Below are 15270 nucleotides of genomic sequence, written 5' to 3'. Positions count from 1 at the left end.
ATTTGTCCTCATCTTGAACATTCAGATGCAAGTCCAAAGGCACTCTTCCTGCATGCTTGACTTTAATTTTGCTCTTTGTTTGGGTTCCTTTCAGCCAGGTTCTGGGGACTTTATATGATCTTCTTTTATTTTTTTTTAAGATTTTTATTTTATTTATTTATTTATTTATTTATTTATTTATTTATTTATTTATTAAAGAGAGAGAGTGAGAGAGAGAGCACAAACAGAGGGGAGGAGTAGAAGGAGAGGGAGAAGGAGAAGCAGACGCCTCGCTAAGCAGAGAGCCCGATGTGGGGTTCCATCCCAGGACCCCACAAATCATGACCTGAGCTGAAGGCGGACACTTAACCGACTGAGCCACCCAGGTGCACTATAATTTTCTTTTAAAGTGGTGCACATTTGGACATGATAAATGGAATCATGGTATTTCAAGGGCAGATCTAGGTGTTGACACTAAAAGTAACCCAAAGTGAAAGTGAAATTAAACTCAGGAGTGTCAAGAAGGGTGTCTTAGCATCTCCATCTGAATATTAGAATGAGGAGAATTAAAAAAATTTTTTTATATCAAGCAATAGCTGTCAAAGAGTATATAGAAAGCAGAGAGAGAGAGGAAGGGGGTCATTTGAAATTCTCAGATTTTATGTCCTCATCTGGATTCTCCTGCTGAGAAGCAGGCTGGACACTCAGACCTGGAAACCCATGCCAGACATCTAAGTCCTAGAAGTCCACTTCTGATGGTATTTGGCAACATTGGGCCTCTTTGGGCCAAGGGTTTAGTGCCAAGAGTAATTGTGATTTACGCCCCTAACCCCTTTGGGTGCAAAATGGTTTTGATTAGATGCATACCATGTTTATTAAGCCTTGCACAAAGCAGGCTGGGGGCTTGACTGGTCTGCCATAAAAGGGAGGGAGATTTACACGGCTCCCTGCAGGATTCATTTAATCTCTTGGGGATTTACTGACCTTCAATTAGAACTGTTAAGTACTGTTTACACGGTCCCTAATTCATACAAGACCGATGTAAGTTTGAATTTTGCTTTCATTAAGGACCTATGAATCAAGGAAATAAAAATAAAAAGTCTTTGCCAAGCAAGATGTGATTTGGTTAAAAACAAAAACAAAAAAACTGAAAGCAAAAAGCCACTGGGAGTTGAAAGCCTTACTTTGCCATAATTTAGGAGTAACCTGATACTAAAAAGGTGATCTATTATTAGGATGGATTTAAAAAGAAAAAACAAACAAACAAACACCTGATCTGAGATTATTTGCATGAAGATTAGCTTTGCAGTTTTAAGATTCTTTCTTACAGAGAGTTGGGACAAGACAGATCCCTTGATTGGTTTTGGTTGTTCAAAAATCAGGATTCCCTTCTATTTACTAGAAGGAAGAGTGCAATTCATCCCATGTAGGAATCCATTGTACACACAGAAATTGCCTTTTAGCTATGTCTTTGAACTACAGAACATGGACTCCCATTGGGTTTATAAAGGATACCAGGGCTACACAAAACTATGAAACATCATCCCTGTATTATTTAAGGATTTGAGGGGAAAATATAGTATAAAAGATATTGGAAAAGAAGAAAAAAATATATTGGAAAAAAAAAAACATTACAGTGTTGGATGAGAAGTTCCAAATCCAAATGCCCACAGGGAATAAGCAGGTGGGAAAATGAGTGAATTAGCCTCGGTGGGCACTAGTTGAGGAACCTATTTCCATCTAAAAACACCCATAGCTTGGCAACAGGCTCAGTAAACACTGTTGCATGAATTGCTAGATGTTCACTGTTTCTCCTGGTGTTGGGACTTCTTTCCAAGGAGAACCCTATACAAAACATTCAGAGCCACAGCCTCACCCCAGGAGAAGTGATTTTATTTTATTATTCTTAAAGATTTTTATTTATTTAAGTAATCTCTACAGTCCACTGTGGAGCTCGAACTCTTAACCCTGACATCAAGAGTCACATGCTCTTCTGATTGAGCCAACCAGGAGCTCCCAGGAGAAGTGATTTTAAATCCTTTGACACATTATAGGCATTGCTTCCAATTTCTGCTGGGGAAACAGAACCCTTAGGCTGTGATGGCCTACAGTTGTACAAAACAAATTCGACACCAGGGTAGCACGATAATCGCCGTGATCACAGTCAACAATGATCTTGTCCACGTCACGTCCCCGAATGCTTCCGACTATCCTGTGTGCTGTTTGACAGATGGGGAAACTGAGGCTCAGCAAGGTGAAGTCACCTGCTCAAGAAGTAGCAAATGAAGTCTTCCACTCAATCTCAGAGCGCAGAGCCTATGTACTTGGCCCTCACATGATGTCACACAGAACCTAGGATGGAATTCTGGTGCTTCTCTTTATTATGTAATTTGGTCTTCATCTAGAGTAGAAACTGGGCATAGATCTCTACACCGCCTCGTTGACTTCGATCCATTGGTGTCTTTTCCTGTGGAATATTCCCTGAAAGGTGGGGAGCTTGGGACCAGTAATGAAGGAGGGGTCTGATGAGTCACAATGACGTTTTCTTACTCCTGAGACCTACTGGTGAAGCTGAGAAGTGAGATTCCTTTTCCCACTGTCCAGAGAATAGAAGAATTTCAATGTCAGATGAAAGAATGAGTTGGATCAACACCCACTTTGGTGACCTGGTGATGAATTCAGCTCTTGCCTAGATAAATTGCAGAGGGTATTTGATGGAGGAACTCTCACACCTTTACCCTTAGTGGCTTAAAGTCTCTGTCTTAGGTTGGGTTTTTCCAGAAGTAACTACGATTTGAGGACAGATTGTTTAATTGGGAGGCAATTCCCAGGAAGCCCTGGTAGGGAAATAAGGAAATGAAAAGAGTATATTAATAAGAAAGTTACAGCCCTGAGGTAGGGTTGCCAGATAAAAGACATCTAGTTACATATGAATGTCAGAAAAACAACAACTCATTTTTTAGTGTATGTATGTCCCATACAACATTCCTATACTATTATTCATTGCCTATCTAAAATTGAAAGCTAACTGGGCTCACTATATTTTTATTTCTTGTGTCCAGCAGGCTTACACTAGGAGCTTCTGGGAGATGATGTGGAGCACACTTCAGAACTGTCCCACATGAAAAGCAGGGAAGCATAGTTATTTACCCTTTATCTTACATTTGTCATTGGTTGAGGTCTACTCCGGGTTCATCAGCTCCTTAGCACTTCCGGTCTGTTCTGTACAAAGCTGGACTCTTTCCTTCAGGTAGAGAAAGCCCTAGACAGGAAGACACACCTAGGACTAGGGTGAGGGGAGCAAGGTGCCTAGGCTATAAAATTTCAGGAGCCGCTCATTCTGAGGGACGTGCAAAGACATAGTCAGCCTCATTTCCTGCCTGCTGGCCTGGCCCTGGCTTACAGGAAGAGGTCTCTGGCAAGTGTGGAAACCCCAAGCAGTGAGGGGATGGGGGCAAAGCATCAAGAAATCTGCTATAGTCTGTAAGGATGACAAGATAGAGGATGCTAGGTAGGAAATCTTGTTGTCTTCCCTGAGTTTTAAAGATTTTCCTTTAGCGTGAGGTCCTCCAAACTTATGAAGACCTGCCTGTTTTAGACACGAGAAAGAATTTACTCTGGCCACTGGGTACCTTGGTCCCTCTATGACTTGCTTATGTGTCCTTCTTTCATGTTCCCTTTTAATGGCCCAGTTATTGAGCACATCACATCTCTTGTGTAATCATCGTGTAATAATCATCTAATCCAGGAAGCTGGACTAGTAGCTTTCTGTGGCTGCCATTTTTTTTCTTGGAAGAGATGATACAGGTGATATCAGTCTGAACAGTCAGGAGAAGGAGATGAGGAAGGGGGGCTTACCCAACTTCAGTGAGCACAGACTCTCCCCATCTGCCCTGTATGGTTGCAGGGTGGTGCTGGGAGGCAAGAAATACGACCTTTGCTCCACTTATATCTTTCTCCTACCCTTATGTTCACAGACTGATGTGTACTATCTTCTTGGTTCTGGATGCTATGCCTGGTGATTTTATCCACAGAGGTATATGTGGGGGCAGTCTGTTTTAGGCGACTGAAGGTTTTAATTCTCAGGAGAAGGTATGGTTTTCCTTGGGTAGGCTTTCTAACTTGCTATGCTGTCAACAGATTTTTCAAGCTGTTTAGGGTTCTCTGATCTCTTAGACATCTTTGCTTACTTACATTTCTTTATATATATATGGTATAGTGGTTTTGAGCATGAACTTGAGACTTAGAAGTGGGTGTGAATTTGACTCCCAACAACTGTCAGGTCTGAGACCTGGAAATCAGGCAGATTACATAACCTTTCTGTACTCAAGTTCCCTGCCTTTGGAGTGGGGATGAGAATGATATTTATGGTATAGAGTTCTATAAGAGTCAAGATAGCAATATCATGCTCTAATAATTACCAGTCTCTAAATCTCAATGGACTTAGATATCAAACAACAAAGCTTATTTTTTTATTCATGCTACATGTTCTTTGCACATCGTCTGCTATCATCCTCATCCTTGGACCAAGAGTAATAACCCAAGAACATTTACAAAAACATAAGATATTGCAAGATAAGTTGGAATAATGAGTAGGGTCAACACCTACTTTGCTGAACGGATAGTGAGTTTAGCTCATCTTTAAATAATTCTAAATGGGATTTGCAAGATCAAATGGATTACTATTGCTGTTTCAGAGTAGGTAATCCTCCAACAACTGGAATTTGATTACCGGAAGATGGGGAGGGGGGCAGCAGGGAAATGATTTCAGGAAAGTGACAAAATGAGAAGGACGGGAAGGCAGCCAGTATAGGGTATAGGATATGTTAGTGGACAAGTGTGGGTAACTGGGGCTCAATCCCAATGGTGACCAAGGTCTTACCAACTGGAGTGGCACTTCTCCTGGTGGCACGGGGAAGATTGTTTGCATTTGGGTCATGCACTGGCAATTAAATGCTCCAGACAGGCAGGAATAGGTATAATTTTCTCCCATACTCAATTGACCAGAATTAGTGACATGGCCCAACCCAAATGCAAGATACCTGGGAAGTGCAATTGCCCTAATAGGAGAAGAACCAGGCATTATTGAACAGCACTTATCTATCACAGGTTATATGGGATTCAATGAAATAATATTTGTAAAGCATATGTATAGAAACTAACTGGCAGACAGTGAATGCAAGATAAATGTTGATTGTTCTTTTGATTATGATGCCCTGCTAGATTATGAGCAATTTAAGGGAAAGGACCTTGTCTTACTTCTGACTCTAGTGACATTTATTGTTGACTAGTGTCCCACGTGCTAGGCACTTTGCCAAATAGCATCCCCACAGCAACCCCATGAAGTAGGTAACTACTGTTTTCAATCCTATTTTACAGATGGGGAAACCAATTCTGCATGGAATTAAGTCAACCTGCTCAGGCTCCTATAGCAAGTAAGTGGCAGTGAGAGAATTTAAGCCCAGGCCAATGCCCATGCATTTGGCATCATACATTTGTACTTCCTGTCTTTGTACTGCCAGCCTTAACACCAAACTCTAGACAGAGTGGGGCTCCATGAGTATTTGCTGAATTGACTGGAGTAACTTTTTCTGACCTTGCAAGTGCATCAAAGACCTTCTACCTCCTTCTTCCTCTTGCATGCAGTCTCCTCCAGAATGGCCACGTGTCCCATTGTTTTACACTGTTGACCAACACAACCTCCTCTTGCCATCTAATTACCGTATGTAATTCTGAGATTTGTCATCTCTCATCACCTTCCCTTTCTCTCCTCTTCTCTTCCTGGCCAAATCCAGAGATTTCTCTGATGCCCTAGAGTTTTAAGGCAGGATATATCTGTGGGTACCATGACTACTCTTCATGTAAAAGGTGGGTGGAACATTGCAGAAATTTCCAAGGGTATTAGAATAATCTCCTTAAAAGTTTTAAGCACTTACTGTCACCTAAAATTGATACTCTTTTAGGGTTTTAATCTTTTTCCTATTCTGGTCATTTTAAAAAAAGAAATGGAATTTCATTTAGGGGTCCCTCTGGGAATCTGACAACTTCTCCTTCCTTTTATTCAGTTAAAGGCTGAAAATATCAGCCTGCTCTTATCTGATTCCTTGTCTACTAACATTATGTTCTGAGGAAAGCCCCCTCCTGCTCTGCAATTTTTTTTAACTTTTTTTTTTTTTTTTTTTTTTAGTGGTGGTGGGTCATGGTAGACAAATAAAAATCATTCTGAGGTTATCTGGGACCTGCCATTCCACACAATAGCAATAAGAACGTTTTCCAAATTTAAAACTCTGATGGAGGAAGTGGGTTACAATAGGAGCAACCTTTGACCCTGATCACTCATAATGGTTTCCTGGATTCAGGGATATTATGGGCTGGGGCCAAGGGTTTCAGCAGAGAGAACACAAGATGTGTTAAACTTAGAACACAATGTGCGAGTTCCGGGTGGGGCTGTCAGAGGGACATCTTTCTTTCTTTCCGGTGAAAATGATTCCTTTTCCAAACAAGGACCTGGCTGTTTCTTGTGGTCTGGCCGGTGTCTGTGTATTTTTGTTCTGCTGCTGGTTTGAAGAGGAATTTTGAGATATCAATGAATCTGAAAGTCTTCACCCTAGGGACCATTTCTAGGCATTCTTTATCCTCTAAATATCTATTAAATGACTGCTATGTGCCAGATACTGTTCTAGAGGTCAAGATCTAGCAATAAAGGAAAAAAAAATGCCCCAAAGCCCTGTCTTTGTGAAGCTTCATTCTGTGGCACAGTTCTTCAACCTCAGGGCTACTGACATTTCGAGCTAGAGAATTTGCTGTGGTAGGGGCTGTTCTGTGCATTGTAAGGTGTTCAGCAGCATCTCTGACCTCAACCCTCTAGAAGGCAGGAGCACCCCTCCCCAATCACGGCAACCTAAAAAATATCTCCAGATGTTGCTAAATGTCTAGGGGGTTATCTAACCAACCAAGTCACTCATGGTTGATAACCACTGTTTTATAGGAGGGAGACAAACCGTATACTGTGAAGTAATAAATAGGTAACAAAGAAATATAATCTGTCAGAGGTCAATAAAGACAGGAGGGTTGAGTCTCAGCAATGGGGTGGGGATTCGAGATTGTTATAATTTAAATGATGTAGTTGGGGAAGTCCTTCTAAAGAATGTGACATTTGACAAAGACTTGAGGAAAGCAGTGAAGTGAGCCACATGGCCATGGAGGGAACAGCCAGGGGAAATGCCCCGAGCATGCACAATAGCCTCAGAATCACCAAAGGCATCTGTGGAGGAGCGACAGGAGAGTGCTCAGAGTGGAGGCAGAGAGATCAAAGGAGGGCATGTCCAGACTATGCATTATGGGGCCTCTGTGGCCACTGTCAAGGCTTTGCCTTTCTCTAAGAGGAAGGGAAAAAGCATAGTTCAATTTTATTTTATTTTTTATAATAAATTTATTTTTTATTGGGATTCAATTTGCCAACTTACAGAATAACACCCAGTGCTCATCCCATCAAGTGCCCCCCTCAGTGCCCGTCACCCATTCACCCCCACCCCCCGCCCTCCTCCCCTTCCACCACCCCTAGTTCGTTTCCCAGAGTTAGGAGTCTTTATGTTCTGTCTCCCTTTCTCATATTTCCCACAGAGGCATGAGATGATCTTTTTTTCTTTCTTTCTTTCTTTCTTTCTTTCTTTCTTTCTTTCTTTCTTTCTAAAAGAACTACTCTAGCTGCTGCTGGGTTGCAAACAGACTGTGAGGGATAAGGAAAGAAGTAGGATCATAGAAAGTCAAACTTTGAATCTGGGCAACTTAAAGAAGAGTGTCTCAGTCCAGGCCTGGCTAGACACCTGTAGGCCTCTACAGACACCGTCTTCCATTCCATTAAATATGCGTACACAGTGGTGGTTGTAGCTGCCTGACCTGGTAGACTGTGTTGGAAAGACTGGAGATTGAATTTGCCTTATTTTCTCTGTCACCTTTTCTTGTTAGACTCTGTCCAGGGTAATGTCTTGATTTTTATTTTATTTTATTTTATTTTATTTTATTTTATTTTTTTATTGGTGTTCACTTTGCCAACATATAGAATAACACCCAGTGCTCATCCCAACAAGTGCCCCCCTCAGTGCCCGTCACCCAGTCACCCCCACCCCCCGCCCACCTCCCTTTCTACCACTCCTTGTTCGTTTCCCAGAGTTAGGAGTCTCTCATGTTCTGTCTCCCTTTCTGATATTTCCCACTCATTGATTTTCATTTTGGAAACAGTATATGGTAGGTGGAAGACCAAAGGCCCGGGTAATTATAATAATTAGTAATATTTGATAGAAATAATAAGCTAACAGCTACCAGGCTCTTATTTGCCAGAGGCTGCACTATCCTCCTCTTGTGCATGATGTCCTTGAATTCTGGCCACCAGCTTCTGCGGAGGGTACCCATCTTATTATTTCTCCCACAATCCAGGTGAGGACACTGAGGCTCAGAGTTTTGGAGTGACTTCTTCAAATTGCAGAGCCTTAAACCTCATTAACTGAGAGGTGTCTGAGAGGACTATGCAGCCAACTGATGTGGAAGGTGGAAACTTCATGATTGCCTGGGGTCCCATCTCCGTGTTCAAAACTGCCCCTTCCATGTTCTGGGACTCATCACGAGATATTTGAGAGGAGTGAGCTGTGGGTAGAGGGCAGCTTAGAGCTAACCCTCACCTTTAGTGGATGGGAGCATGGAGTTAATAGCTCAGGCTCTGTCATCTGCAGACCCAGGTTCAAATCCCAACTCTACCCACTTAGGATTCTGTGATCTGGGTCAGTTACTTCACCTCTCTAAACTTCATTTTCCTCATCTCCAACACTGGAATAATAATGGCATCATGGATGCTGTTGGTGTCCTGCCCATGTCTCCTCACCCCCACCTACCCTATCCAAGCCACTCATGGCTCAGTTCCAAAAATACTGATGTTCATCCCTCTGGCTTTCTCTGACTGCTGACCTGTGCTCAGCTCAGGAGGGGGCAGATCAGACTTGCCAGGTGGTAATATCCTCAGGAGTAGCCTCAACCAATAAATAATGACATGTGATGGATAAAGATTCTACTCCCTCATGTGTTCTCACAGCCCCTCAGGAGTCTGCAGCTTGACTGTGTCCCAGATACCCTCAGCATTGACCACTCACCTTTATTTCTCCTTTCTTTCCTGTCTCTTCTTCCCTCCCCATGCTTCCTTGGATCACCTCCCAAATAAACTATTTGTATCCAAATCTCAGGATCTATTTGCAGGGCAGGGGCAAAGGGGGTGCAAACAAGACATCCTTAAGATTGTTGTGATGGTTATGAGAAAGTGAATGTAAAGTATTTAGCATACTGTCAGATATACAGTAAACATTGAAAAATGGCAGCTATGACAATGTTGAGGGTGATGATGACGATGATGAACGTAATGATGATGATAATGATGGAGACAATGAAGATGATGAGGAGGAGGAGAAGGAAGGAGAAGAAAAGGAAGAGGAAGAGAAGAGAGATAAAGAGAGGAGGAGAAGAAGGGGGGTATGTGGAGGGAGAGGAGGAGGAGAAAGAGAAAGAGGAGGGGATGGTGACCATGAAAAAATTAAGGCCCAAAAGGAAGAGGCAAGTGGAGAATAGTGGATTGAATGGACATGGGAAGCTAGAGCAGCTGCCCAGCCAGATCTACAATGGAGTCACTCCCTGTCCACATTTTCTCCTACCACCTGAGTTCATGAAGATTCCTACCCATGGTCAATGTTCTCTGGGAAAGAACCTGTCCCTTGTTCCTCCTGAACAGTTGACACTCAGTGAGTCAGTGAGCTATAGCCAAGCACCAATCCTGTATAAGATGTGGTAGGAGGGACAGAAATGGTAAAATGTGGTCTGAGCTACTTTTTCTTCATGGGGAAAGCCAAGCCTTCTGTTCACAAAAGTTCTTCTCGCCATCTCACTCTCGGACGTCATCTCGGATCCTGCCACTGGACAAGTGGACACACAGCCTTGGGACCTGTGTGAGTGTATTGTTTTGAGACAGTTGTTCAGCTTCCTGTGTGTGGTAGCTTATTTCCTGTCACACTCATTTGCTTCAGAACTCCCTGTTCTTGGATGAAAAATCATGGAAGTTTCCAAGTCAACAAATGCCATTATGTGTCTCACCTGTAGAAGAGTTGTTGAATTCATCTCCAAAGTTCTGTTGGCCAGTGGTTAAGGGATTGAAGTTAAATCTTTAGAAGGGTGAATGGAGAAATGTTGGCATTTGGTGGATGAGCTCTAAAAGGGTCAGAGCTGGGAGGCACGTAGGCAGCCACCTCTTCCAACTCTCCTTCATTTTACAGTAGCAAAATCAAGACACAGAGAGGTCACATTAGCACATGATGCCACACAGCTAAAAGATAATGCAGCCCAGAATAAAACTCATTGCTCTGCATTCCCACTCCATTGTTTTTCTTGCTCTATTATTATCCACCTCTTATAAATCAAGTTGCCAGAAATGCACTAGGAGCATCATCTGGTCAAGGACAAATCTTTTTGTGAAGTGAGCAATAGCTTCCTCGTTCAGCATTTTCATCGGTCTTGATTTTCATCTGTCAAGTTAAAAAAAAAATCAGAACAACTCTATGCTTTAAAATAATGAAGCTATAAAGGATTTCTATTCAACCTCAATGTCACAGAAGCATGAAAAGCTACATGTTGAAATGAATGGTGGATTTTTCACTCTAAATAAAATGTAATTCACCTAATTGATTTGGTTGAATCTATGCCTTCTGAAGCTTTGTGTTTTCCAATAAAATGGCCAAGCCTGCTGAGCTATGTCTAGAGGAAGGAAAGCCAGAAAGAAGAGAGAGGCCCCAGGGAAAAGAGAGAGAAAAAAAATCAGGGCATAAATACATCAAAAGTCTCTTCTTTAAGACAGTAGAGAGAGCTCACAGAGAATCAGAGAAAACCACCTTTTTGGCACCCACTTGCACCTCAAAATTATTCATTTAGGTTTGTTTATTTATATCTTATTTTATTCCTCCAGAAAGAAGGAGGAAAAACAATGCCCTTCAGATAGGATTATTAATACACAGCATTTATTGATCATTATCATGTGCCAAGAACTGCATAAACATGATCCTATTCAACTTATCACAGTTACCCCAGGAGGCAAGTATTCTTATTCTCATTTGTAGTGAGTTAAAGCATGGCCCCCTAAGAGGTAGTCTACATGTGAGCTTATTTGGAAAAAGAGTCTTGCAGATATAATTAAGGTAGGGGATCTTGACATAAGATCATCTTGAATTATCAGGGTAGGCCCTACATCTAATGACAAAGGCCCTTCATAAGAAGAGAACAGACATGGGGGCGAAGGTCATGAGAAGGAGGAGGCAGAGATTCAAGTGATGTGTCTACAGCCAAAGGACTCCAAGGATTGGTGGCAGTCACCAGAAGCTAGGAGGAAGGCATGAGCGCCTTCTCCTTCAGAACCTCCAGAAGGAACACTCCCACTGATACCTTGATTTAGGGCTCAATCCTCTGGGGTGCAGAGAAAATAGATTTCTCTTCCTTTAAGCCACTCAGTTTGTGAAATCTGTTCCAGCAGCCCTAGAGAATGAATATACCATTTTATAGGTTAAGGTTCCAAGGCCTAGAAAGTTCAAGTCATTTATGTATCCATATAGTCCAAAGTGCTATAGTCGGATTAAAATGTGCAGATCATAGCTGATCCCAACAGCAGGCCGGATTTTAAAAACAGCTTAAAATGGATAAAGAGATGCATGAAAAGCACTACCCTAATGTTAATGGTAACTATCTTAGGATGCTGGGTGGGGCAGTGTCATGTAACTCTTGCTTTCTTTATCGTTCTTTTATATACTGCCTAAGTTTTCTATAATAAACAATATTGAATAATTGGAAGAAAAAATTAAAGGGATTTTCCCTGAGGACAATGTACAACAATGTAGAGTGTTAACTGAAGGTTGCCTACAAACTTGCTGATAGGTGGTAAATAATTACTACAATTTCATCAGTCTGTCCTTACCTTGGCCTCCTGAAGTAGGTACTGCTGTTTCCCCATTTTATTTTTTTATTTTTATTTTTTTAAATTATTTTATTTTATTTATTTATGATAGGCACACAGTGAGAGAGAGAGAGAGAGAGAGAGAGAGAGAGAGGCAGAGACACAGGCAGAGGGAGAAGCAGGCTCCATGCACCGGGAGCCTGACATGGGATTTGATCCTGGGTCTCCAGGATCGTGCCCTGGGCCAAACCAGGGATCCCTGTTTCCCCATTTTATAGATGAAAATCTTGAGTCTCAGAGTTAGAAAGTACTGTATTTAAGTCTCCACTAAAGAGGATATACCCTTATCCTCACCATCCCTTTGGTCCTTCCTTAAGTCTAAATTACAAGGCATTTAGAAGCACACATTTTTGTTTTTCCTTAGACTAGTCAACGTCCAAGTCTTCAAAGTCCAAGCCCACATTATGGAGGGACAGAAGAAGCTTTCTTTTTTCCTTTTTTTCTCCAGTCCATTCACTCTGAGTGGAAAATCTGATAGTTCTCTGGTGTTAAAGACTCTAATCTGAGTGTAAAGAGAGAAGAGCAAACATGAGATCCTAATTCTACTCTTTTGAGGAAACCTAGAGGAAGCCTTGTTCTCTTAAGCTCACAAAAGAATGTGGATATTTTTCACAGGCAGGTTTAAAGCTGTGGTAAGCAATTTAAACCTATAATTTGAGTCTTGGGGGCTTGGGACTGGCTTTCCTACATTCTACGTTTTAGCCGAGAATATAGAGGACTGACTCTCTTATTTTTTTTAAATTCAAGTTGTCCTTTTTCAGTCCCATTGAGAACTCTGAGAACTCTAGAGCACAAACTATAGAAAATTGGAGTGGATCACACCTTAGCCTTGACCACTCACTGTCTGAAATGGCACTCCTTGCCCAGCACTTGACCATGTGCTATCTAGGCATTGGCTCAGGACAAACCTGAGCGGTGAGCATTATCATCTTCATTTTCCAGGTGAGGGAACTGAATCTTAATTGGTCAGGGAGCTTGAATGTGGCAGTATCTGGGACTGAGCCAGAAATATCTGTCCTCAGGCTGCTGTCCCCTCTGTGGAGCTGTCTCTTCATCCCTGTACATTCAGAACCATGTGAAGATGACTTAGAACCTCACAGATTAAATGTTTCTCCTCGACATCCAGGAGATCTGGATGTCAGAATCTGCATTATGCCCAAAGGCATCGCAAATGTTCTGGAAAAAACACAATTTAAGGAAAGTAACAAACTAACAGTAACAAACTAACAGCCCAGACCAGGTACTTACTGGACCACAGTCTACTCCTCACAACAATGTGATCCCAAAGAGTACTTTCCCCTCCTTGGGCCTATTTTTGCACTAATACATAAAGGCATTGTTGTAGGATTGCCTGGGATATCTCTGAAAGGTTATAAATTCTAAGATTTAGCTTTGACTTCTAAATCCGAATCTCCTGGGGAGAGCTTCTTAATCATTTAATTAATTAATCATTTATGAATTAATTAATTTAGCAGATACTTATTGCTATTTATTGGACATATGGCTGCCGGGGATGAAATGTTGTATTTGTCAGGGTTCCATCAGGAAACAGAAGAATCAACTCTGGTTAGGTTACTTTAAGGAGTTTCATAAAGGTGCTCAGACTAGGATGTAGGCAGGATATTAGAGAAGCATAAAGGGACAGTGTGGGACCTGCAAGCTAGCAACACGGGTTTTTCCAACCTGTAGACCTGAAGGAATGGGAGAATGTTACGCATATCATCTGAATTTGAGGGAGATAGCTTTGAGGAAGGACCTCCTTAGGAGAGCTGGGACCTTTATTGAGAAAAGATTTCCCAAATGAGTGGGAAAAGTCAGTAGAGGGTGACAGGACATGAGAGACTCCTTGCTCTGGGAGACGAACAAGGGGGTAGAGAAGGGGAGGTGAGTGGGGGGATGGGGTGACTGGTTGACCGGCACTGAGGGGGGCACTTGATGGGATGAGCACTGGGTGTTATACTATATATTGGCAAATCTAATTCCAATAAAAATATACACAAATAAGTCAATAAATAAACTTTCACTTCACTTCAAAAAAAAAAAAAAAAGATTTCCCTAACTTCATCACTGTTGATTGTTGATATTCAGAGTTAGATCCTTCTGTGTTGGGGGGAGGTTTCTATGCACTGTAGGATTCTTTGCATTAGCAGGATCCCTGGCCTCTATACCTGGAAGGCCTGCAGCACCCTCCAGACTTTGCCAAATGTCCTTTGGGGCTAATATAGGCCCCAGTTCAGAACCACTAGTCTAGAGAGACAGCCAGCTTGTAGTGACCTTCTGGAGTAGAGATGACACTCTAATGCCTCACTTCCCTTTCCTTTCAGTCTCCTACTAGGATTTCCCACTGGCCAAAACTCAACCAGAAGCCAGAAAGTGAGGAGGGATGCTGATGTATTCCAACAAGGTGGTTCTGAGCTGACAGTAGGACATAGAATGGTGGGTAGCAGGTGGAAAGGGGTAAACAGAAACACAGCACAAGTAGTCAATATGATGGGTAAGGCCTTCTCTAGGAGCTCACAGTCTCATGGTGATGGGGCTAGAAGAGGAAGCAGACAATAAACACATATACAAGGTAATTTCTGAGCATGATGAGGAATATGTAGACAAATGAAAAAAAAAAAAAACCCAGCAATGTAACAGTGAATGGCTGAGTTCTTTGAACATGTGAACATTTAGTGAAGACCTGAATGATATTATGGGGCCAGTCTCATAAATATTGGAGGGGGAATACTCCTGGCAAAGGGAATAACATGTACAAAGGCCCTAAGGTCTGTATTCATTCATTTGTGTGCTTGTTTTTCCAGTACTTTATTGGGATGTAATTTACATATAGTAAAATATTCAAATAGTAGATGTACTGATTAATGACTTTTTGTAAATGTATTCAGTCCCATAACCATCATCCAGATTAAAATGTAGAATATTTCCATTTCCCCAGAAAATTCCTCAAATTGGGGTCCCCCTATCCTACCACTGTTCTATTGACTTCCATTGCCATAGATTGGTGTTGTCTGTCCTTGAGTTTCATATAAAAGGAGTCCTCCAGTGTCTGCTTTCCTGTGCCTGGCTTCTTTCACTCAGCATTTGGTCTATGTGATCCACTCATGTCGCATGTATTGGGAGTTCATTTCTTTCATTACTGAATAGTACTCCACTGTATGGACATACCACAGTGTGTTTATCCATTCTTCTGCTGAGGGATACTTGGGTTGGTTCCAGTTTGGTGCTGTTATGAATAAAGTTGCTATGAACATTTG

The 15270-nt window shown here is 41.9% G+C and overlaps 1 long non-coding RNA gene across 3 annotated transcripts; it reads left to right on the top strand.

Annotated features, from left to right (window-relative positions):
- Positions 1-2350: 2350 nt before the first annotated feature.
- Positions 2351-14688, top strand: LOC144299910 (uncharacterized). 3 transcript variants are annotated; one of them, XR_013366555.1, is made up of 5 exons: positions 2351-2467; positions 3042-3229; positions 3957-4071; positions 5359-5414; positions 14338-14688. It is a non-coding gene; the product is annotated as an uncharacterized LOC144299910 (long non-coding RNA). The 3 variants fall into 3 exon arrangements; XR_013366554.1 differs by having other exon boundaries at positions 2357-2467; positions 3045-3229; XR_013366556.1 differs by having other exon boundaries at positions 2415-2557.
- Positions 14689-15270: the final 582 nt, after the last annotated feature.

Source organism: Canis aureus, chromosome 27 (assembly GCF_053574225.1).
Source record: "Canis aureus isolate CA01 chromosome 27, VMU_Caureus_v.1.0, whole genome shotgun sequence".
Lineage (NCBI taxonomy): Eukaryota > Metazoa > Chordata > Mammalia > Carnivora > Canidae > Canis > Canis aureus.
The sequence above is the reverse complement of the archived record's forward strand: the minus strand, read 5'-3'. Positions and strand labels throughout refer to the sequence as shown.